This window comes from Ictidomys tridecemlineatus, chromosome 7, assembly GCF_052094955.1.
Source record: "Ictidomys tridecemlineatus isolate mIctTri1 chromosome 7, mIctTri1.hap1, whole genome shotgun sequence".
NCBI classification, from domain to species: Eukaryota; Metazoa; Chordata; class Mammalia; order Rodentia; family Sciuridae; genus Ictidomys; species Ictidomys tridecemlineatus.
In genome coordinates this window covers 86790612-86817068 of record NC_135483.1, presented here as the reverse complement: position 1 = coordinate 86817068, position 26457 = coordinate 86790612, and the positions used below count along the sequence as shown (strand labels likewise).

The window sequence follows — 26457 nt, the reverse complement described above, 5'->3', positions numbered from 1 at the left end:
TTTGGTTCAGTGTCATCAAGGACAGAAGCATAGGCCAAGCAGGACTTGGGAACCAAGTTCAAGGTGCTACCATTTGCTGAAGGAAATCAACCCTTCTTTCATCTGCTTCAGCTCATGGGTAGTTTTATCATTGAGTGGAGGTCCCTGAATTGAGGCTGATACTCCATGTCGGCTTTAGTAACAGTTCACTTTTCAATAAGTGTTAGAAAAACACCGTGACTCCTGCCTGATTGCCCAGGGGGAAGGTAAGCATGGGGTGTTTTTCAGGGTATGCCTTTGCTCATCCGCCAGGCAGCACTTACTCATGGTTCTACGTGCACTCAGACAAAAGTGCCATTTGTGCCTTGATTGTCACTAACTGGGAAATTATTATTAAGATAAGACAAGGAGTTTCTTTCAGCATAACGAGTGCTTCCAGAGTGTGTGATATGACACTTATGATCTGATGTTTTTTTGGGAGAAAGATCTTTCTGCCACTTATCTAAAACTTTTCCCAACGTGAGGGATTTGATGGCATTGAATTCTGTCCCCGAGGACAGGATTACTTGTCTCTGCACACTCTGGTTAACCTATTAAACGCCCCGTGGGAAGGGAATGTCAAAAGGAGATACAGTTTTAATGATAAGGTAGCAGAGGAGGCCAGAAAAAAAGTGATAAAAATAAGTCACTTGTAAGTGCTCAACAACGCTTAAATAATTCACCTTAAAACAACGTTTAGGAGGGGAAACCGATTTTATGAACAACCTCTAACTGCCACAAGCCGCCTGCCCTCCCAGCCTCCCACTCTCTTTGCTGCTTTACTTTTCTTTATGATGTATCTGCAGTTGGCAGAATCCACAAAAGGACGGAAATCAATTATTTTAAATGTAAAAACTTATTCTTTGGAGGAGACTTGACACAGCCAAAATAATTGTAATTTTATGTGCAGACTTAAAATATATTTTCTTTTGAATGTCAGTGACAACTGCCTGACTCTCTTCTGACTCAGGTCTATTTTCTTATTTATTCCCATTTCAATGAATATCTTGCATGCTCTCATCTTGTGTTTAAACTGCTGGCCTATCTGTTCTTTTGCTATCACCTACTGAAATATTAATTAACAAATTCTACCCATCATCACCATGATAAACTAGACATTTCCCTGCTGAATCAAGTAAAAACAAGTAAGGACATCTTGACATTTTTAAAAGGACTTAAGAGTAATAATAACTTTGACAGGATCATTGCTTAACAAACAAAACAAACTAAATACCCCTCTAAACCTTGGCTATATTGGGTTTTCTGACTTGATCTATGGAGAACACTTGCTCATTTGTTACTATTTATCATCAAACTTTTGCATTAGATTATCCATTCTCCAACAAACTCTTCATGGTGGTTTCTGGGACCTTCAAGTTTGCTGCATTACCTCTATAGAGACCACGGCTTCCTCCCTGTCAATCTTCAGCTGGTGAAGGTGCCCATCCGCCATGTTTTTAAAATCAAAATTAAAAGCATCTGGATCTTGATGTCTGTCTAGCTTGTACCTGACCTGCAAACTTCCTAAAGAGGAAAATAAATGACATTTTAAATTACAATGGTATTTTACAAATATTTCAATGCAGATTCTAGAGCACTTATATTATTACTTATTTCATGCACCTTTGACTGTATTTAGCATTGACTTGAATGCACTCAACACTTGCCTCTTCTATACTAGAGGTGGCTTAAGTGCCAACCTGAGTCCAACTGTACTATTTCTAAGTCAAGATCCGGTGCATTGATAATCACTGGTCTTCTAAATCTTTCCAAAATGAAGAAGTTTAAATTATACATATGGAAACTCAGAACTTAAATCTAAATCACAACTATATTTATCTTAGAAATTGATAAAAGTGTAACACTGTATCAATATTCAGTTCCTATTATTATAACTTCTTTAATAGAACCTATTTTGATGTGTTACTGATGTGTGCATAATTAAGTTTTTATTTTGCAACCAGAGTTTCCTTATGAAGTCTTCTATCATAACCAAAGAATAGGGAAGAGAAAAGGTTTTATTAGAAGATGAGGTTTGTGTAGTTTTCAAACATACTTAGCTTTCATACACAGATATACCCTCAGGGCTCATAACTCTTAACAACTTACATGAAGATTCTGATTCTATAGGATTGTCTAGAAATCAGATTTTTGTCCTAATTCACTAAATGTAAAGTATGACTTCACTGTCCAACTGTGAAAGTCCTGTAATGCCCCAGCTGCCACTGGTGGATAGATTGTCCCCTCACTGTTCTTAGGTGGATGTTATCTAACTTGCTTGTCAACCATGGATGAGATAAAGAACCATTGTATTTATCAACTGCTTAAGGAAATTGGCTTTTATATAGCTCCATGATATCATCCATATTAATGCTCTTCTACTTACTTAGAATGAGCAGGAAATAAATACCTGGCAAATATCCAAATATCTTATTTCAAATAGTCTTAGATCATCATGGAGTATTAAAGCATCCTAGCAAAGTGTAATTTCATATCAAATCTATAAAATTGTCATTCTTGGAATGGGAAAAAGCATCTTAATTTAACCTTTAAATACTACTTTTTATGATAAGCATTATGGAGAGTACTGAAAAACCAAAGTGCATCTTAGAAGTGCATGCGATTTTCTTTATTTGTAGTTTAAGTGCTGAAAAGACCCATATCATTACAGTCCTATTTTTCTAATTCAGTGTTTTCTCTCTTTTTTCTTCACACAAAAGATATTCACCATCGTTGGCCAGGATAATGGAAAGGTATTCCTCATAAAAAGAGCTCACATAAAGCAGTAAGCTGGGTGTCCGAGTGGTTCGGAAGCTCAGGGTGACGGTCTCTTGGGATAGTGTGACATCCCTGTGTAATGAAGAAGCAAGGGAGCTGGTGTTGTCACCTAAGGGGTGATGATCTTGAAAATCATTGGTCACTGAGGAGCCAGTTTCAAAATATGCAGAAATCTCTAGAATGAAAAGCACATTTTTTGTCATGTCAACAGAATGCAAATACAAGTCTTGTTGAAAGAATATCTCAATGTTTTATTTTATTTTGTTTATTCATATAAATTAACAATAGCACAATCTCTTTTCTGTGTTTCTGGGTTCCCCATCTGTGGAGTCAGTCAACCTCAGACTAAAAAAATTTGAAAATAAATTAATTTGGTCTGTATTGAACATGTACAGACTTTGTTCTAGACATGATTCCCTAAACAATACAGTATAACAACTATTTAGATAGCTTTTCATTTAAAAAATGTATTTAAAAAAGAATTTAATTTTTTTTCCTGGGAGATAAAATGGCAAAATGTTTTGTTTTTTCATGTTTTAACTTTAAATTCTTTAAAAAATAAAATTCGAAGAACAAAGTAACAAATCCCAACATATAGCCCAGAATGACATTTGCTGGAGATTTCACTTAATTCTCCAAATTATCTTTAACTAAGACTTACAAATGATTAGTTGTGGTGAGCCGTTCCTGCGGACTGTGGTTGCCATTACATGATGGCGCTTGCTCCGCTGTGGTCTGTGAAGGACAACTCCATATCAGAGAGAGTTGGCGTATTGTCAACTCCTTATCAGAGAAAGTTGGCGTGTCATTCTCTAGCACCCTGTGAGAAGGGTCCACGTGGCAGCTTCGCATTGGGGTTCGAGGTGCTTTATTAAGGCTGGGAGGGGCATCCAATTATTATTCCGGGGATTAGAAGAATTATTAGAAGAATATCAAGGGCCTGAATAAACTGCTGAAAGAAGATTTCTGAGTCGCGACTTCCTTGTGGGCAAGGGGGTTGCGACAAGTGGTGCCGAGACCCGGGAGAAAAAAGAAAAAAAAAAAGAAAGAACCAGGAACCAGAACTTTCAGCAGTCAGGGAGGCGCATCAGTAAGTCCCAGGTAAGGTGGGACCCGCTGTTAAAAAGCGGAGCCTCCTCTATGCATAAAGAGGGAGCGTTAAAAGGTACCTGCTCCTCTGTAAATAAAGAGAGGGCGTTACATCTCATAGCAATTGCACTCTGTATTTTCGTTTTGTTTTCTGTGTATTTTCATTTTGTTTTTGTGTACTTTCACTTTCGATTTCTGTGTTTTCTTGTGTTGCGTCATGGGTGCCGTGACTTCAAGTCCACTTCTTCTGGCCCTAGATGGCCTTTTACGTTCCAAGGGACTGGAGGTGAAACACAGTACCTTAGAGAGATTTTTACAGAGGGTAGATACAGCTGCACCGTGGTTCGCATTTTCAGGCAGCCTCACTACACCCAGCTGGGATAAATTAGGCAAAGACCTTGATTTTGCTCGTGAGCAAGGCATGCTAGAGGGCGGGGTGATACCCCTCTGGAAGATGGTCCGTAGTTGCCTTACGGATGGCAGATGCCAAGAAGCGCTTGTTAAAGGGCAAGAAGTTTTACAACAATTACATGAGGAAAAATCAGAAACAACAGAGAGTGAAGTGTCTCAGGAAGAGGGGAGTGTGCGGGGCGTGGAGAACGGGAGGAGACTGTATCCAGATCTCAGTGTGCTGCGCACGCCCCCATGCGAAAGTGGGTCAGAGGTAGAAGATAATGAAGAGGAGGAGCTGGAGACGCTGTCTCGGCAGCTAGGGAGTTTAGGTACAGGGAACAGAGATAAGCAAGGGCTCAAGATAGGACAGCTTCCCGATCCGCCTCCGTATGGCGGGGGTGTTTCGGGACGAAGTTTCCACGCCCACACATGGAGGGCTGTTAACGCTGAGATGGGTCTTGCTTATCCAGTTTTTCAGGATGATAATAGGGGAAGATTTCATGAGCTTTTGGATTTCAAAATTGTAAAGACCCTGGCGGAGTCTGTGCGCACTTATGGGATTGATGCCGCTTTTACACTAACTCAGGTGGAGAATCTGTCCAGATACTGCATGACTCCCTCTGATTGGGCTAGCCTCGTTCGGGCTTGAGTCTCCCCAGGCAAATATTTGGACTGGAGAGCATTTGTGCTAGAGGGCGCAGCAGAGCAGGCCACCCACAAATACCCATAACTTGGCTCACCGAGGAGCCTGTTTGGGTGCCTCAGTGGCCCCTTCCCTCGGCTAAATTGGCAGCAGCCCATGACCTAGTTAAAGAACAACTTGACTTGGGCCACATTCAACATTCTACTTCTCCATGGAATACTCCCATATTTGTCATTAAGAAAAAATCAGGGAAGTGGCGCCTACTGCATGATTTACGAGCAGTTAATGCTCAAATGCAACTTATGGGGCCCATTCAAAGAGGGCTGCCGCTGCTTTCCTCTGTTCCTCAGGGCTGGCATATCATTGCTATTGATATTAAAGACTGTTTCTTTTCTATTCCTTTGCATCCTAAAGACTCACAGCGTTTTGCCTTCACCCTTCCCTCGTGTAATCACGAGGAACCAGATCAAAGGTTTGAGTGGGTTGTTTTACCACAGGGAATGTCTAACAGTCCTATGATTTGTCAGATGTATGTAGGAAAGGCACTCGCACCTCTCAGACAAAAATATCCTTCCATCAAGATTATTCATTATATGGATGATGTATTATTGGCAGCCAAATTACAACAGTCAGTTAATGAGGCCTATAAAGACTTGGTGAAGTTGTTAGCTCAGTATGGATTACATATTGCACCTGAAAAGGTTCAAACAGGGGATTCTATTCAGTATTTGGGAGCGACGATTGGATATGACATGTTAAAACCACAAAAAGTTACTATACGAACTCAAGATCTCCAAACTCTAAATGATTTTCAAAAACTGTTGGGAGATATTAATTGGATAAGAGGTTATTTACATATTCCTAATATCGTGCTCCAGCCTTTGTATGCTATTCTTAAGGGTGATCCAGATCTTACTTCCCCTCGTACCCTTACTAAAGAGGCCAGAGCGGCCCTTATAAAAGTAAAAAAAGCTATACAACATGCTACTCTATGCAGGCTCCAGAGTGATAAACCTTTCCAGTTATGTGTGCTTGCCACTATGCGGCAGCCTACTGGAGTATTGTGGCAAGATGGGCCTTTACTATGGATCCACCCACATGTATACCCAGGAAAATCTTTAGAATACTATCCTGATGCTGTTGCAGCATTAGCACTTAGAGGGATTCAACAGAGCATTCAATTTTTCGGACAAGCACCTTCTTCTCTTATCATACCCTATTCTAAAGTTCAAATTAATGTTTTGTGTGCTACTCTAGACAACTGAGCCATTCTATGTTGCTCGTTTCAAGGGGATATTGATAATCATTACCCTTCTCATCCATTACTCCATTTTGTTAAAGAGCATCCTATCGTTTTCCCTAGAGTAACTTCACCCACTCCAATTCCGGGGGCTGTTAACATTTTTACTGATGGCTCTAAGTCTGGAATGAGAGCTTATGTGATTAATGACTCTCCCCCTGTCCATCATCAGTTTGCTCCTGGAAATCCACAATGGGTAGAACTACAAATTGCCATTGAAGTTTTTAAACAGTGTTCTTTTCCTTTCAATCTCATTTCGGACTCCATCTATGTGGTGCAGGCGCTCAAAATTCTGGAGGCTGTAGGAGCTATTAGTGACACCCATAATGTATCTGCTTACTTTAATCAGCTTCAGCAGCTTATTCGTAGCCTTACTGCCCCTTTCTATCCAATGCACATTCGGGCTCACACCTCTCTTCCTGGCCCGTTATCACAGGGTAATGCCTGTGCTGACTCGGCAACTAGAAGCCAGCTGGTATGCTTGGCCTCCTCCTTAGAAGAAGCTAAATTGTTTCATCACAACTTTCATGTCAATGCTATGACACTACACTATGACGTTTTTCCATCTCAAGAGCGGATGCTCGTCAGATAGTATTACAATGTCCCCATTGTGTCACATTTCTTCATCCTCCTACTTATGGTGTAAACCCATGAGGATTGAAGCCATTGGTTGTCTGGCAAATGGACGTAACTCACGTGCCTGACTTTGGTAACCTCAAATATGTACATGTTTCTATTGACACATACTCTGGAATTATTCATGCTTCTGCTTTATCGGGAGAAAAGGCACGTAATGTCATTACTCATTGCTTAGAGGCATGGGCAGCATGGGGTGCACCTGCATCCCTTAAGACTGATAATGGACCTGCTTATCCTGGCAGACAGTTTACATCTTTTTGTTCTACTATGGGAGTACACCTTGCTCATGGGTTGCCTTACAATCCTCAAGGGCAAGGCATTGTTGAATGTGCCCACCGCACCTTAAAAGAAACCTTAGAAAAACAAAAAGGGGGAATAGGAGTTGACCACACTCCTAAAGAACGCCTGTCCTTAGCTCTTTTTACCATTAATTTTTTGAATTTGGATATTCATGGCTGCTCTGCGGCCGATAGACATGTGTCCTCTCAGCCCTCTGTGATTGGCTATGTTAAGTGGAAGGATGTTCTTACGGGCCAATGGAACGGCCCTGACCCTGTGCTGACATGGGCACGAGGATCTGTATGTGTTTTTCCCCAGGATCGCACGGAGCCACTGTGGATCCCTGAACGCCTGACAAGAAGAGTCTCGAGATCTACTAACCAGCAGCAGGAGGTGCCACAACAGTCCCATGATGAGGAGCTTCATTCTGATGAGTGCTCTGGCTCTGATGCTGGTACCAACGGTACAGATGGCACCAATGCAGTGGTGGGCAGTGGCACGGGCATGGCCAATGCCAATGCCAGTTCATAGTAATTCTAGTGTCCTCCCCACTCTTTTTTCTACCTCATGTGAGATGTCTGCTCCTTGTACCTCTCCTAGAGGGGACATGGAAAATATTTTTAACCAGTCTCAAGTTAATCTCACAGGAGTTTTTTGTTTCAGCCTTGGGAACACTAATTGTATTAGCCTTAAGACCAAAAATTTGACTAACTGGGAGGACCCATTGCGGTCCAGTAGAGTCTCAGGGAGCATTCTCAGTGCTGTATTGAGCCAAGTAGTTTCAGGGAAGCAATCAGGTCCCTGAGCAACTAGCTCTGTTTTAAACATAACTACTTTAGCTATTATCTCCGAGGTATTAATCCCAATGCCTCCTTCTTCTAATAGTACTCATTTCAAGGCCTCTCCTTACTGTACCCCTAATTTTGGTTTTCCTCCAACATTTATGCCTTGTCAGGATCATTCTTGGGAGAAACATCAAGTTGCTAAAGGTTTCTCCTTCCCCCCCCCTCTGAAGAGATATGTTTATAACTTTAACAACAATGCCAACTCCTCTACAGGAACAGGTTGGTCCTGGTTTCAATGGCTCATTTCCAATGAGAAGGGGGCTTCAACCGATATTTCTGCATTGGCTCAATTACTAGGAGCCAAAAGTTGGCTGGCTAATGTTTCTGGCACTACTAAGGAGAGTGAACGAGGTAATAGGCTTACATCTGTTTCATTCAACTCTCTGTTACATTATGCCACATTGCCTCCTGCAATGGTCTGTATCCAATCCCCGTTCCTGTTCCTTTTAGCTAATGACACCTCATCGGGGATGCTGGATTGTTCTCATATTACCTGTTTCTTATCTGAGTGTTGGAATGGTTCTTGGACTGTAGCAGTGATTATGAAAATTCCAACTTTTGTCCCAATCCCAGTCACTGCGGATCCAGACAAATTTTCTATTGTAGAGCTACTTAGAGTCCGCAGAGATTTTGGAATCACAGCAGCTATAGTGACAGCCATGGCGGCATCTGCTGCTGCAGCAGTTACGGCCGGAGTAGCCATGGCCAGTCAAGTACAAACTGCTGCCACTATTAATCAAGTTGTTCAACAAACGTCCACTATACTTGAATCGTAAAATGCGATTAATCAACATATTTTGTCAGGGATTTTAGCTGCCAACCAAAGAATAGATTTTCTTCAAGCTCAGGTAGAGAAATTGGCTGACCTAGTACTTTTAGGCTGCATTGACCAACGTGCACATTTATGTATGACCTCTGTCAGATTTAATGATTCCAGGAATGCTTCCCACATCATTGGTGGATATCTGGCCGGGAATTGGTCCATGGAAGCGGAAGACATGATCCAGTCTCAACTAACCCAGATAGCTGTCTTGAATAGTACCCGTGTCGATCCCGTGACTCTGGGTCAATTCACCAATTGGATATCTTCTGCCTTTTCCTTTTTTAAGGAGTGGGTGGGAGTAGGCATTTTTGGTGCACTGTGTTGTTTTGGTATGTTCCTCTGTTTGTGGTTTCTCTGTCGCCTTAAAGCTCGTAGTGCTCAAGATAAGGCTATGATCATACAAGCTCTTGCTGCTTTAGAAACTGGCAACTCACCTCAGGTCTGGCTTGCGCATCTTAAGCAGTAAATCTTTGACATGGTCATTGCACCCCAAGTTATTATAACATTGCACTGGGATTGACATGTCTTTCCTCGTTATTCTCGTAGTGTCAGAAAGCCCTTGCACTCTGCCGGTCTTGCTACCATTGCACACAGATGGGTTTCTACACTAGTGCCTTTGACATGGTTGTTGCACCCCAAGTTATTCTAACATTGCACTGGGTTCGACATGTCCTTCTTTTGTCTTTCTTTTAGTGCTGGAAAGCCCTTGCACTCTGCAGGTCTTGTTGCCATTGCACGCAGAAGGGTTTCCACACTGGTCTTTATCTATCACTTTAAACTCCGTGCCTTTCTTTCAGGGTGCTGCCAACTTGTTTGTAGTTGTACTTCTAGACAGCCACAGTTCAACCTCAGCTATTCCCTCTTACTCACCATCGTCACGATACAGGATGCGAGGCAAGGCACTGCACTTGAGTGATCCATTGAGAAGAGGGACCTCAAGGGGAGCATGTCCTATTGCATGCGGGTTTAAGGTGTCTCCGCCCCGCCCCACGAAAAAAGGCGTCTGGCTGATATGGTGTCAGGTCTGGGGAAGGCGCCCCCTAGGGCTGGACCATACTATGCAGCCACTTCTGCACAGTGGGATAGGACCTCTACTCTCGCCTGTATTGTCTTAGTGAAACAAAAAGGGGGAGCTGTGGTGAGCCGTTCCTGCGGACTGTGGTCGCCATTACATGATGGCGCTGGCTCCGCTGTGGTCTGTGAAGGACAACTCCATATCAGAGAGAGTTGGCGTATTGTCAACTCCTTATCAGAGAAAGTTGGCGTGTTGTTCTCTAGCACCCTGTGAGAAGGGTCCACGTGGCAGTTTCGCATTGGGGTTCGAGGTGCTTTATTAAGGCTGGGAGGGGCATCCAATTATTATTCCGGGGATTAGAAGAATTATTAGAAGAATATCAAGGGCCTGAATAAACTGCTGAAAGAAGATTCCTGAGTCGCGTCTTCCTTGCGGGCAAGGGTGTCGCGACAATTAGTTCTTCTGTATAAATATATAATTTAAAGGTAGCTGCTTTGAGGTCCCAATTTTGAGGGGTGGGCTGGGGGTTCAGTTTTGGATTCCATTTTTTTCTAAGAGGTAAATTTTTACATATCTTTATTAAGATCTAAGCCTTATACCATAAAATAGACCCAATTAAAATGTAAAATTGCCTACCTTCAGATATTCATGGACATGTGCATCCATCACTACCGTCAGTGTTAGTGCCTCTTCATCAATCCTCTCCATCCTCATCCCACCCCCACAAAAAAAATTCATATTCAGGTGGAATTCATTCTGTTTCTCCTCAATATCCTAACTGAGGAAATCACAAATCTATTTTCTATATTTTTAGACATTCCTATTTTGGAGATTTTATATCAGTGGAATCATACACTGTGTGATCTTTACTGACTACCTTCTCTCACTTGGCACATTTTCAAGGGTTGGTTATATTATAGCGTTTACAAGCACGTCATTCCTTTTTCACTGATGAATAATATTTCATTGTACCACACTTTCTTGATCAGTTCATCAGGTGATAGACACTTAGTCCGTTTCCACCTTGAGCTATTTTGAATAATACTTCCCTCAATATTTAAACTTTTGTGAGAATATACATTTTCATTTAATATATACCTAAGAGTGGAATAGCTTAATCTTATCATAACTCCATCCTTAATATTTTGAGAAACTGCCATTTTTTTGAAAAGAACTGCATCATTTTATACTCCCAATAGCAATTTATGAGAGTTTGGATATCCCCACATCCTCACCAAAATGCATTATTGCCTTTCTTTAAAACTATAGCTGTTTTTGAACTATGGCTGGCAAAAAAGAATATTTCAAAAGCATGAGTTGCTGAGAGCCATAGCCAAGTAGGAATGATGCATAGCATTTTCGGTTGAAAGGTTACCCCAGCAAGCCATTGAGATGATAATGATCATGTTAAGATGTGCACTCAATTGGAGATTAGACCCCTGCTGTCGCCTAGGCCTGCCACTTTGGAGCTCTTGCAGGACTCCCCGAGTTCCCATTGGTTGGGGAAGTGCAGTCGGAGGGAATTCCGGAGGAGGGATTTTCTGTTGGTGTAGTGTGTCCTGGGAGAAGGCAGCGTGCATGGCATTCACGGGAGGTTTGGAAATAAAGCTTGTTCTTGCTTGAGTGGCTCGTGATTTGTGCCCAGCCAGACTGTGGCAATGAGTAGAGCAGACTTTGAATATTTCCACCAGAGGAAAAATTATAATATCTGAGGTGACTGACATTCCAATGAATCTGGTTTATCATTACATATTATATATATGTATGGAAGTGCCACGCTGTATCCCATACACACGTCCAATTGTAACGTGCCTCTGTGTGTGTGTGTGTGTGTGTGTGTATGTGTGTGTATGTGTGTGTGTGTGTGTAATTACAGCCATTCTAGATGTGAAGTCATCTCTTTGTGGCTTTGATTGGCATTTCTCTAACAGCTAATGTTGTCAAGCATCATCTCACAGGTTAATTGGCCATCTGTATATATTTTCTGAAGAAATATTCACAAATTCTGCCCATTGTTTGATTAGGTTATTTGTCCTTTTGATTAAGTTATTGTAGTTTTTATATAATTTGGATACCAGACCTTATAAGATAAACAACTTGCAAAAATTTTCTTTTCTTCCATGATTTGGATTATATATATGACTATATCATGTGCAAATACACTTTCTGATTGAGCCATGTGAATCAGAGATGTTTTTAATTTTGAAGTCCCGGTCCTTTCTTTCTCCCACGTTTTAGGAATCCTACTGTTTCATCTTTCACATCAAGGTGTACGACACACTCAAGGTACATTCTCTGTATTGTGAGACTGAGGTCCATTCTCACTTTTCTGCGGTGTATGTGAATACCCAGTTGTCCCAGGGACCCTTCTTTCCCCACTGAACTTTTTTAGCACTCTGAAATTCATTGACCATAGACATGAACGTATAACTCTGAACTCTGATCTATATGGCTAGTCTCAGGCCAGCTAACTCGCTGTTTTGCTTATAATACCTCTACAGTAAGATTTGACATCAGAAAGTCTGGATGCACTAAATCTGTGCTTTCTCAATTTTCCGGGGGAGCTATTTTGAGTCCCTTTCATTTCCATATGAATTTTACCATTGACTTGTCAATTTCTAGAAAGGATCTGGCTGTGATTTTCATAGAAATTGTATCAAAAGGTAAAAGTAACACTTCCTATATTTGCACATGACTTAGTCTTTTTTTTTTTTAACATAGAAAATCCTGAGGGACTTGCTGAAAATAAATCTGTAGATTAATTTAGGGAACATTAAGCCTTATTTATTTTAATTGTTATATTCCATGATTGAACTATCTCTCTGATTATTTGTCTTTCTTTCAGATTTATGCTTTTACAGAGTACATCTTCCATTTCTTACTGCTATATATCTTGCTTTTTGATACTATTATAAGTGAAATTGTTTTTATTGATTTTATTTTCAGATGGTTCATAGCCTGTACACAGAAATGCAGTTGATTTTATATATTGATCTTTTATCCTGAAGCTTTTATCAACTTTTTTTTTGTAATATTAGAATAGCTGTTAGTAACAGAAAACAGGATTTTCCATGTAAAAATGACTATATCATGTGCAAATAGGAAGTGTTTCTTGTTCCCTCCAAATCTGGATGCATTTTACTTTACTATTGGCCTAGCTGGAACCTCTAGAACAACATGGAAGAGAAGTTGTGAGAGTACTCATATTTCTTTCTTGTTCCTGACCTTATGGAAAAACATTCCCTCTTTCACAACTGAAATGATTTTGGCTGTGGGGTTTTCACCAGGCCACTGGTTAGGCTCAGAGAACTCGTCTGTTACTAATTTCTTCATTTTTTAGAATCATGGAAGTGTGTGGGATGTTGTCAGATTACTTTTCCGCAGAAATTACATGATTATTTATTCTTGTTCCTTATTCCAAAATGTTATATTGTAATATATTTATTGATTTTCAGCTATTAAAACAACTTTTTTGGATAATTGCTATTTTATCTTGGTGAATGATCAATTTTATGCAATTGGCTTTAGTTTGGCAGTGTTTTCTTGAGGATTTTTGCATCTACATATTTAAGTGAAATTTAAGTATGTAGTTTTCTTTTGAAATCTTTGGTTTTGGTATCAGGAAAATATTGACCTTACACAACGAGTTGGGAAACACACACACAAACACACACACATACACGTTCTCTCTCTCTCTCTCTCTCTCTCTCTCTCTCTCTCTCTCTCTCTCTCTCTCCCTCTCTCTCTCATTTGGCAGAATTTCGAATAAAAAATAGTACTTTTTATTTAAACATTTCATAGAAATTACCAGTGAAACCATACAGACCTGGGTTTTATCTTATGTGATTGTTTTAAAATAACTAATTTTCTACATAGCTATAAGCCTATTCAGATGTTCTCTATTCTTGAGTAAATTCGGTAGTTTGTGTTTTCCTAATAATTTGTTTCATCTAAGTTAACTGATTTTTTCACATATGTAGTTGTTCATAATATTCCCTAACAATCCAGGTTACTTTTTTTACTCAGTAGTAATGTCTCTCTTGCCCTTGTCCACTCTAGTAACATTATAACTTAAATTCTAATAATTTAAATTCTCTCTCTTGTTTTCTCTGTCAGTTTTACTGGGTTTGTTAATTTTGTTAATCTTTTCAAAGAAGTAACTTTTGGTTTTGTTCATTTTCTGTTGTTTTTATAATACCTACTTTATGAAATTCACTATAATTTTAATTTTACTTCTCATTAAATTAGATTTAGTTTTCTCTTCTTTGTCCAGTATCTTCAGATGGAAGGTTAGGTTATTGATTTAAGACTTCTCTTCTTTTTAAAATACAGACAGTTAGAGCTTTTAATTTCCCTCTAGACATGACTTTAGCTGCATCAAATAGGTATTGTTTTTATTCATCTCTTTTTAAATTTCCCTTATGTTTTTCTTCTTTGTCAAACTAGAAGAATTTCTACCTATTTATAATATTCCATGATTTGTTTTTGCTATTGATTTCTAATTTTATTCCATTGTGTTTAGAAGGATATTTTGTATGATTTCAATTAAAATTTAAGTTTACCAAGGCTTGTTTTATAGGTAGCATGTTGTCTATACTGGACAATGTTCTATGAGTGCTTAAGAATAATATATTCTGCTATTATTGAGTGGAGGATCATTTGATTTGGGTTTTATTTTCCCCCAAGTTTTCTATTTTCCTGATCATCTTTGGCCCAATTATCTACCCATTATTTAAAGTAGAACTTTAAACCCTCCAACTGTTATTCCTCATTTGTCTATTTCTTTTTTTTAATTCTGTCAGGTATTCTTTATGTATTGTGGGATGATATTATTAACTGAACATATACTTTTATTTTTTATCTCTTTAAACATTATAAAAGTTCTTTTATCTCTAGTAGCACCTTTTTCTGTAAAGTCTATTTTTTTCTGATATTAGTACATCTCCTCTGGTTTTCTATCGTCCTTCCTTCCATAGGATATCTTTCTCCATGCTTTTATTTTTAACCTATCTTTCAATCTAAACTTTAGACAGCATATCAATAGACCTTTTTTGTTATTGTTACCCATTCTGATAATAATCTGCCTTGTGGTGTATTGTTTATACCGAGAACATTTAATGTTGTTATTGATAGTTAGATTTATATATCTCATTTTGTTTTTGATTTTTCTGTTTCATTTCATTTCTGTTTTCTTTCCACTCTCATTCTGCTTTCTTTTATATTAGCAAATATTTTGTATTATATAATTTTAATTCCTTTCTTATTTCATTATAATTTTGTGGCAAAATATACACATAATTTGCCATTTTAACCCATTTAAAATGTAATTTTTTTATGGTTATTACTTAAATCCATGAAATTGAACAATCACCACCAACCTCTACTTTCAAAAATTTTCCTACTCCTGGAGGGGAGGAAAAGGGGAAATACTGAGGGATGATACTGGACAAATTATATTGCTATATTGTATGAATGTACAAATATGTAACAAGAAACCTCACCATTATGTACAACTATAATGCACCAATAAAACGTATGGGAAAAAAAATGTTCCTCATCCCAAGGAGAAACATGTACTCATGAAACAATAAGTCTGCATTCCTTTCCTTCTCCTACCCTTGTAACCTCTGATTTACTTCTTGTCTATGAATCTGCCTGTTATCAATATTTAGTAAAACTGGGATCATACATTTGTCAACTTTATGGTTTATTTCACTTAGTACAATGTGATCCATATTGGATCATGTAATAAAACTTCATGCATTTTTACATTTTTTTATTGTAACTGTACAGAAATAGAGTCAAACTTTGTATGTTGATTTTATATTCTGCAACTTTGCTAAATTCATTTATTGTTTCTAACAGTTTTTCCTTCCTGGATTCTTTAGGGTTTTCTGTAATTAAAGCAACATGATCCAAGAATAGAGACAGTTTTTTTCTTTTGAATTTGGATGACCTTTTTCATTTTCTTGCTTAATTGCTCTAGCTAGAACACCCTGTACTATGAAAAGTGTTAGCATATCTGTCATGCTCCTTATCTCAAAAAAGAAACTTTAATCATGGAGTAGGATGGTGGCTGTAGGTTTCTCAAAATGTGGGCTTTATTATATTGAGAAAGTTTTACTCTATTCCTAGTTTATTAAATATTTTATTATCATGAAAGTTTTTCTTTTTTTCTATGTTTCTTTAGCATCAATTGAGATGGCCACATCTTTTTCCTCTTTCATTCTGTTAATCTTGCATAACACATATTGAAATGCTGAACCACTCTTGAAATCCTACACTGTATATCCCAATAGGTTTTTTTATAATTTTTTTTAATATTTATTTTTTAGTTCTCGGCGGACACAACATCTATGTTGGTATGTTGTGCTGAGGATTGAACCCGGGCCGAATGCATGCCAGGCGAGCGCGCTACCACTTGAGCCAAATCCCCAGCCCTCCCAATAGGTTTTGATGTATGATCTTTTTATTGTGCTTCACAATAATTTTCAATTTTCTTTTCTTCAGTGATTACTCTAGGGCTTACAATGTATATCTTGTAAAAATCTGCTTTATATTTACACTAATTTAATTCAAGTGTTATATATAAATGGTACTTCCCTATAGTTCTATTACTTCTACCTGTTTTGAGCTACTGTTAAACTAAACCCAATATTCCATTGCTTTAATTAGAAACTCTGTGCTCATCTAATTAGGATTTTATAAATTTTGTGTCTCTTAAAGCACCTGAGAAAAGAAAAAAAGTATGTATTCACATTAACTCTTTGTGTTCCTGAAATCCATGTTACCATCTAGTCTCACTTCCTTCTTCCCTTACAGCTTTCCTCCCACCTGTCTCCTCTGTGCTGTTACTTTCAAATATACATCTCCAGAGCCAACAACACACACACACACACACACACACACACACACACACACACACACACATATTCATTCTCATTATAGTTTTATATAATTTCTTTTTTATATCAGTTTAAAAAAAAGTAAGGATAAGAAATATACCACTATACTCTTTTTTATAGCTACCTACAAACTTATGCTGGTGTGTGTAAGTGCACCCAAGTGCACAGGTATAGACTGTCTTACTGCCTAGGGTTATGTTCTTTCAGCAGGAAGAACACCCTTTGCTATTTAAGACAGGCCTGCCAGCGGTGAGTTCTCCCCTCCCCCAGCTTCTCTTTGCAATTTTCTCTTAAATCTGTGAATACCATCATTTTGCTGTCATTTTTTTGCAAGATCATTTTTCTGGGTATAACTTTCTTGAATGACAATTGTTTTATTTGACATTTTTGAGTGTGTTATTTCCCTGATTTGTGGCTTCCAGTGTTTCTGATGAAACATCAGCTGTTCATCTTGGTGTTTGCTTTTACACCAAGGAAAAATGAGCCATCTTTCTCTATCGTTTTCTAACATATTTTTTTTTTTGACTTCAGCTTTCAACATTTTTTGTTAAGGTGTGCCTGGGTATGGATTTTCTTGTGTTTACCCCTGTATTAATGGTTTTCAAAAATTAGGGGATATTTTCAACTATTATTTGAAAAGTAATTTTTTTCTGATACTTTCCTTCTGACATTCAATTACATATATGTTGCTGTGCTTAATGATGTCTGACGCTTGTCTGATGATCTGTTCGGTTTTTATTTATTCTGTTGTTTAAGATACATAATTTCTATTAACCCATCTTGAAGTTTGCTGACTCTTCTGCTGTTTCCAATCTATTGTTGAGTCTCTCTATGAATTTTTCATTTCCTTATTGTACATTATAATGCCAGAATTTCTATTTATTTCTTTTTTAGAAATATTTGTTTCATCTACTGTAATTCTATATTTGATTAGAACTGTCATATTTTCTCTCACTCAAGCATGGTGTCTTTGTCTACTTGGGCTGCTGTAACAAAACACTAGAATCAAGGTGGCTCAAATAATTATTCTTTTCTCACTCTTCTGGAGGTTTGGAAGGTTATCATCAATGTGCCAGAGATGTGGTATGTGCTGCGAGCCCTCTCTGTGGTTGGTAGATGACTGCCTCTCGATCTCTTCCTATTATAAGGATGTATATATTAGCAGAGGGATCTCCATCCTCACAACCTCATGACCTAAAGCTGGGCCCCATCTCCACATTTCATAATGTTGGTGATGAGGGCTTCGGCATATGAATTGAACATTCTGATATTCATTCACTCCATAACATATAGTTACTTTTATTTCATTGCACATATTTCTAATAGCATCTGTTTGGTGCTATTGATGACAAGTCAGTATTTAATGTTTAAATATGCATTTCCCCTCCTAGTTAATATATTTGTTTTCTATTTAAGGTAATTTAAAACTTATCCTTACATCACATCAAGTCATTGCAATGAACAACAATGATGCTTGGATGATCTTAAAATCAGAACAACCCAAAGGCAGAGTTTGGAAGATCATTTGGAGCCTTGAACAGAAGACAGGAGTAACATAGAGATTTTCCAAAAAAGAAATCCGGTGAGGATGGATATTCAATTGCACAGTCTCAGGTTTTCAAAATTGGCACCCTCCTAAATTCAGTAGAGGGATGGGGGTCTGAAATGACTCTATTTCTAATAATGGCAAATCTTACCCTGGCTTCACGGTGTCAGATGCCAGAGGTGTCCCTCAGAGGCTGTAGCCCCCCCCCCACTTTCTCTAAAGTCCCATCCCTGGCCTCACTCACTGTGGAAGCAGAAGGGGCCCTCATAGGCGGAGGCCGAGCAGTCGCAAGCCACCCCTCTGAGCCATTCTCGACATCTCCCCCCCGTGGTGACACAAGTGTCCGTAGCTCCTGCAGTGTCCCACACACCCTGGCTCCACTCCTGGTGTCACTGTGGCTCTTTCCTCCAGGTCCAGGGCCATCCCGTTCAGCCGCAGGGACCAAATGCACCCCAGGAAGCCCCTTTGCCTGCTGGCCGTCCCACCTACAAGAAAACACTGCAAACAGAAATGTGCTCCTTGGTATTTTATCCAGGATTTTGTGTCCATGTCAAAGTCAGGACTTAGGGAGAGTGGCAAAAATTGCAAATTGTTGAACATACCGTGAGTATATAAAATTTTAAAAATATAAACTTGTATCAGATATCATGAAACCTCAAAAGACATCGAATAAAACTTCCTTAAACAACGTTTAGATGAGATTGGCAAATACTCGTTCTAAAACCATTTCTTTAATTTCACCAAATATAGATCACATCAACCCTATTTTGCTTATGTTTATCAACAGTGATGTAGATTAGAATGGTTCTGGATGGACTTCCAAAACATTTACAAGAATAAAAATAGATGTAGTTAAATTTTGTATGTGGATGATCGCCCCCTACTCCATCCACTCCTTTCTGAGGACCCAGTGCTAAGTCTTTACTGAATAATGTGCACATGCACATTAGATCACATCAACCTTCAACACAAAAGAATCTGTTCAGAGAGGTTGGCAACACTTATGTCAGGATAGACACTGTTTCAAAGGTCATAATGACATGTTATTAAGAGAGGATTCCAGGAATTACCTGTAAAATGTGGCCTCCACCCAGATACTCTGATTCAGTGGACCTTCAGTGGGGATCCCAATTCTGAATCTTTTCTATTTCTTTTTTGTTTTCTATTTAAAGGTAATTTAAAACTTACCCAGGGGCTCTTTACCTCTGAACTACATCCCTAGACTTTTTATTTTATTTTATATTTTTAGACAAGCTGGGTCTCACTAATTTACTAAGAGTCTTGCTAAGTTGCTGGTCTTGAACTTGTAATCCTCCTGCCCTGGCCTCCAGAGTCACTGGGATTATGGGTGTGCATCACCACACCTGACCCAAATCTGAATTTTTAACCAGCTTCATGGGTGACTGATGATTTCTCCACCACTGTTTTATAAAACTTGCCTTAATAGAAATGTTTATTCTAGGCAAATATTTATGTTGATTTTGTTCCTAGGATTTCCCTTAAATAATCCTCAAAATTGTAAGTAAGAAAATAAAGTTCTTAACTTGACTCCTGCTAAGTTTGTATCTGGAAAATACCCCAAGGGCCCTTGTGGCAAAGGCTTGGTCCTCAGCTTGCCACCTGGAGCTCCTTGGGAGGTTTTAAGTCTTTAGGGGTGTGCCCTTAAAAAGGATTGTAGGACCCTCAACTCTTCCTCTTTCACTTTTGCTTCCTGACCGTGAACTGAACATTAAGCTCTGCCCCCAGATCACTACCCCTATCAGAGGCCCAAAAACAATGGGTCCACCTGGTCATGAGCCAAAACCTCAAAAACTAGGGGTCAAAATACCTTTTTTTCTTATAAGTTGCTTAATTTGGGTATCTGTTACAGTAACGAAAAGCTGACTCATGTAGTGATGTCAGGTAGTTTTGTGGTTTCAAGTCCTTCAAAGAAGATTCATCTTGCCCTAATGTAAAAACCACCCATGTCGGAAGTTATATTTTATGGAGTCATAGTACATAAACTCCTGCATGTGTGAAAGTCTCACACACACACAAACACGCACACACACACGGAGATTTACACACATTAGCCTTCAGCGGTATAGTGCTTAGTACCTGGAAGCTGTTTGAATCTTCCTGTAAAGTAGGCTGTGAGATAATTTCTGATTTAGTCCAATTTCTAATTGGAGCTGTGTCCTTATTTGCTTCATCGTGCATAAGAAATAAACAAGTGAGTAAGACTACCCCAGTGTGCTTGGTTTTTACATTAGAATGGAATTGTTTGGAAAGGAATATGGCAAAGTAAATTTTTGCCCTTGGGGAAAATAAACAATGATAAAACCATCTATGGGCAAGCCAAAGGAAAGACGTCCATCACCCAGGGCTGACCTCTCTGTACAAACGCACTGAAGGATTAAAGGAGCAAACCTGTGGTCTGTTTTGAAGCAGACAGTGCATGACTTTTGTCCACGGATAAGATAAACTTTCTACTGGAAGTGAAAAGGGAAAAAGTGGGTACAGGTGGCTCATGGTCACACAGGTGGTGTTGATCAGACCTAGTGGTCACAAATGCCAACCATCTGTAAGGAAAGCTGTTCAAGCCTGGCCGTCAGAGACCTCGGGGCTGGATTCCTTTCACTGGTTGTTACTTGACCTCTTTCAGATGCAATGATCTCACCTGGAAACAGGTGACGATAAAACCTACAAAACGAGTTACCTAATAAGAAGCCCAGCATGCTCCCGAACCTACAATAAATAGCGCCAACGGTTAGCTGCTACTTGCATTTGCCACTAAAAGTACTCGCACTGTTGTGACTGTCTGCTGGCGCCCTCTGCGGTCCCACCAAGTTCAGCGATGGCCACGGGACTCACCAATGAAGAGCTGGCTGTTGAGCTGCAGGCGCACGTGCCCGTCTGCAGGGGCCAGCTGCGTCCTCCTGGGGAGCTGGTCCACCTGCAGGGAGGCTCCCTTGACATTCCTCTCTGCCCTCACGTGGTGCCACCGCTTGTCATTAAAGGGAGTGGGTGACCGCACCGTGACCTCACAAGGTCCATTCCCCACATCAAAGGAAAAGGTCACTTCTGTGGGAGCTAAAAATATCATATATGAATATAGCCCAAGTTCATTCCCAGGTGAGTATTGAGTTGAGTCAGGGAATCATGGCGTGCTCTTTACAAAAGGGGACAAAGGTGTTGATGCAGACATGTGACTCGAGTTGGGGAAGGGAGGCAGGAGAAATTTGTATCCTGGAGGATAAAAACAAAACCACACTGATTTTAACATATTCACTTTGAGTTTAATACTCAACGCACTCAGTTCTAGTCAGTAGATATGTACCCCTAGAAAGAATAAGAAACAAATTTGTTTTGTATCTATAAGTAGTTTTACTCAAAAGTGTTTCAAAGTCTCCTCTAATTTTAAAACAAAAGATGCAAATTTTTACAGTCATAAATTAAGCTCTGAGTACATGAAAAAAATATTTGATCAAATATTTTAGGAAACAATTTTGTGAGTTTGGTTTAAAGTTCTGACTCTAGTTGGCAATGGTCCAGGGAAGGCGAAACAGTTTTATGGATTATTGTGTACTTTAGCTTCATGGTTTGACCCTTAAAATGATTGATGAAAATTATAGAACTTTTGTGGTTAAAAAATAAATATGATTACAAGGTAAGAATGACACTATTTAAATTTTTGTTTAGTCAGTTTTCAATGCCAAGTAATGGGCATCCTGTGACTTGTCCTGGGGGGGGGGTTCACTCACTCTGCAGCTCTATCATGATGAAGTCTGTGATGCCCAGGTTCTCCATAAACACACCAGAGAAAAGCGTGGTCTTAAAAAAGAACTGCACATCCGCAGTGAGTTCTCCATGGAAAGTGGGGAAATGAAGGTATGAGGTCTCAGTGTTGAAAGAAGCCGAATTCCAAAATGACTCTGTTTATGCCAAAAAAAGGAAAAAAAGAAAAACTCATGAATCATTTTTACTGCAATTTCTAGAAGCCTTCCCTGCCTCACTGGGTGTTCTCATTCATGCCGTATCATCAGGACATCGCATTCAGCGATTATTTTAAGGGTTAGAATTCTGTGTTGAGAAAAGACGGAGGGTAAGCAAAGCAAAAGTGTGACTGATTGTCACACAAACAATGTGGGCAAGAGATGAGGGAGAAGGTGCCCAGGGAGGTGGAAAGACAGGGATAGATTGCAGGATCATTTTCAAGTTCAAGTCAACAGAATTCACTGCTAAATTGGATGCAAGTGGAAGAGAGTCTGAGATGACACCAAGGGTTTGGGGAATAATTTTGAAGAAGCAAGTTTGACAGGGATACATTATATTTGAAATCTCTATTCAGCACCAGATGGATTTTTGGAGGCAGCAGTTGGTCTATGACTCAGGAAGCCAGATCATAGAATCTTGCTTTCCATAATTTTTGCAAACTAACAATAAACAAATACAACCCATCATCCCAGTAATACCCTTCATAGCAAAAAAAAAAAATCAGAACAAAACAAAAAAACTCCTTTTTTTTTCCTTCTGGTCAAGAATTTAATCCAGGACCACACTTTATATTTATTTCTCAAGCCCCTCTAGTGCCCTTCATTCTAGACTTTTCTTGTCTTTCATGAATACAACTGCTATGGTTTAGATGAGTCAACCCCCCAAATCTCATGGATGAGACAATGCAAGAATCTTCAGAGGTGAAATGATTGGGTTATGAGAGACTTTAGCTAATCAGTGGATTAATCCATCCATATAGATTAACTGGGTAATCATAAGCTGGTTGGGTGTGTCTCAAAGAGGTAGATCACTAGGGGCATGGCTTTGAGGTTGATATTTTGTCCCTGGGAAGTAAGGCCTTCTCTCTACTTTCTGATCCCCATTTCCTGACCTTTTTCCCTTCTCCACGCCTTTCTACCATATTGTTTCACTTCATCACAGACCCAGAGCAATGAAGTGAGCTATCTGTGGACTGAGACCTCTGAAATGAGCCACAATAAACTTTTCCTCCTTTACGTTGTTCTTGTCAGGTCTTTTGATCACAATGATGCAAAGCTGACTAAAATAATAACCTCTTATTTTTTTCATATTTTTGGAGCATTTTTTAGTCGATTTGTAAAATGTTTCTCAATTTGGATATATCAGACACTTGTCATTAGATTAGTCTTGTGCATTTTGTCAAAAACAGCCTAGAAAAACGAAAGGAGTAAAGGAAGAGCCTTCAGAATGGGAGAAAAACTGCCAGTTACTCTTCTGTGAGGAGATTACTAGCTAGGATACATAAAAATCTCAAAAAACACCCAAGACATAACCCACTCAATAAATGGATTAAAAAAAATCTAAATAGACATTTCTCAAAAGAAGAAATACAAATGGCCAACAAATGTATGAGAAAAAAATGCTCAATATCCTTAGCAATCAGAGAAATTCAAACCAAAACTACATTGAAATTTTATCTCACCACAGTTAGAATGACACTTATCAAGAATACAAATAATGATAGCTGCTGGTGAGAACATGTAGGAAAAAGGTATATTCATATCATTGGTAGGTCTGCAAATCAGTATGACCAATTTGGAAAGAAGTATGGAAATTCTTCAAAAGATAGGAATGGAACCATCATATTACCCAGCTAACCTATTCATTGATATTTATCCCAAAGAACTAAAATCAGCACACTGTAGTTACACATGCATACCATGTTTAGAGCAGCCCAATTCACAAGAGTCAAGCTATGAATCAGCCTGGGTGCCCATCAATAGACAAACAGATAAAGAAAATATTATATATATATATATGTATGTATATATTCACAATGGGGTTCTACTCAGCCATAAAAAAAAGAATGAAATTATGTCATTTGATGGCAAATGAATGAAATGGAGAACATCATGCAAAGTGAAATAATCAGGCTCAGAAAGTCAGAGGTCAAATGTTTTCTCTCAAATACAGAAATTAGAGATAAAAAGGGAATAAAAATGGGATCTTATTAAAATAGAAGGGAGACAAGAAGAGGATAGGCAGGGGAAAAGGGGAAAATTGGAGATGATGTTGGTCAAATTATGCTATGTATGTGAATGAATATATTGCAATTAATTCCATTCACATATAATTACAATTCATGATTAAAAAACAATAAATAAGCACAAAGACCAATGAAGTAGAGGTATGGGATCAAGGGGAGGGAGGAGGGGAGGTAAAGGAGAAGCACTAGGGATTGAAATGAATCTAGTTAAGTTATATGCATTAATGAATGCCAACATGAATGTCACTATGATGTAAAGCTGTAGTGCATTAATAAGAACATTTTTCTTCAAAAGCAGAGAAGTGATGCTCTGTCCTTGGGAGTATATCACATCAGGACTTGCACTGTGCTAATGTGTCCCCATACTTGCCATGTTAACTTTAATTGATTTCTGCTATGGTATCTGTCATTGCTTTCATATAAAATTAATATTTTTCTCTTTGTGATTTGAAACTATTTGGACATCTAATGGCCTTTACATAACCTGGTCCAATTTTCCATCCCGTGGTTTTATAGCGGATTGATGGTCCTTGAATTATGATGATACTGGTGATGTTCCATCATTCCTTGACAGGGTGCTAGTCCTCTGTTAGGAAGGGCTTGTTTCTGGACCTCCTATTTAGTATTTTTTATCCATTTCAAATTTATAGCAGCATCACTCCTGGATCCATATTGTTGTAAACTGTTTATAATCTACTACTGTAACTGATTTCAAGGGTTACACTGTCCCAAATCAGGTCAGAGGGAGCCTTCCCAAGATCCTTTGACAAAAGCAGTTGATGGGACACAGTGCAATTTTTTGAGCAATTTTTTTTTATATATAGAAGGACGATCTAGGCTTATCCTCTATCTTCTCTGTCCCATCTCTGAAATCAGCCATTTTCCCAAGGAGTGGTGGTTTCTTTTCATGGAGAAGCATAGAAATGACATTCAGAAGTCAAGATATTAAGTCACATGCTTATATCTCTTTGCTACTAAGGTGCCATGACTTCAAGGCCCTCTCAGTAGTCAGCTGCAGGAACAGGTGTATGGGCACATGCACTACAGCACACACACACACAAACACATCTTTTTGTGTATTTCATATTATCTACCGTGCATATGTTAAAACCCTTGAGTTCATGCTGGTAACCTTCTTTTCTAGTCTAGTACCGAGGGTACTAGAATTTGCTCTTCCTTCTTTCCATATGGGTGACCCCATTCTCAGTGGGGTCACTGATAAACACCTGGTTTTGTAATCCTCAGTGGATTTTCATGTTTCACGTTTCCCTTTCCCCATGGCCTGGGCACAGTAGGGCCCAACATTCTGGGCTGCTTAAGGGAAGCTAAAAGAACCAACTGAAACTGTTTTAAAGAGAGTAGAGATGAAGAGAAAGAAAGGGAAAGAGAGGAAGAAGGAATTGGGGTAGGGGGTGTCAGCTCTATTTCTTATTTTATTTAGAGACAGGGTCTCACTGAGTTGCTTAGCATCTCACTTTTGCTGAGGCTGGCTTTGAACTTGCAATCCTCCTGCCTCAGCCTCCCGAGCCACTAGCATTACAGATGTGTGCAGCTGAAGAAGGAATTTTTGAAGAAAGAATTATTATTATTATTATTATTATTATTACTATTGGTTGTTTAAAACATTACAAAGCTCTTGACATATCATATTTCATACATTTGATTCAAGTGGGTTATGAACTCCCATTTTTACACCGTATACAGATTGCAGAATCACATTGGTTACACATCCATGTTTTTACATATTATTTTGAACACCACCTCACCCTCTGAAGTTTTGTTGAGAAATTGACATGAAGGAAATGCCCTGAGTCGTCTCAGGATTACACCCACATTCGGAGAGAAGTGGAGGGCTGGTATGAGTTGCCAGAGAGCAAATAATCCAGAAGAAAATGTAAGTGCAGAATTCTTATAAACCAGTGCTCCAGGTCAGAACCTCAACAAACAGGAAACATGGCTCCAAATGTGAAGGAGCTAATACTGAAGTGTGAAAAGAACTGGACGCCTGTGGCATCCTGATAAAAGTATAGGATACACATCATGTTGTGTTAGGACCACAGAACAGGACACTTGTAATTGTTGAAGATAAAGCAGCATAGAGAGCAGTTGATCAGACACAGTGCAAGAGACCCCTCCTTCACCAGCTTGAGACATGGGGAAAAAAAAGTGATAGAATGACAGAT

General features: G+C 39.0%; 1 pseudogene; it reads right to left on the bottom strand.

Annotated features, from left to right (window-relative positions):
- LOC120884867 (contactin-associated protein-like 3) overlaps positions 1–26457 on the bottom strand; it is a 224659-nt pseudogene that overhangs the window by 9820 nt on the left and 188382 nt on the right.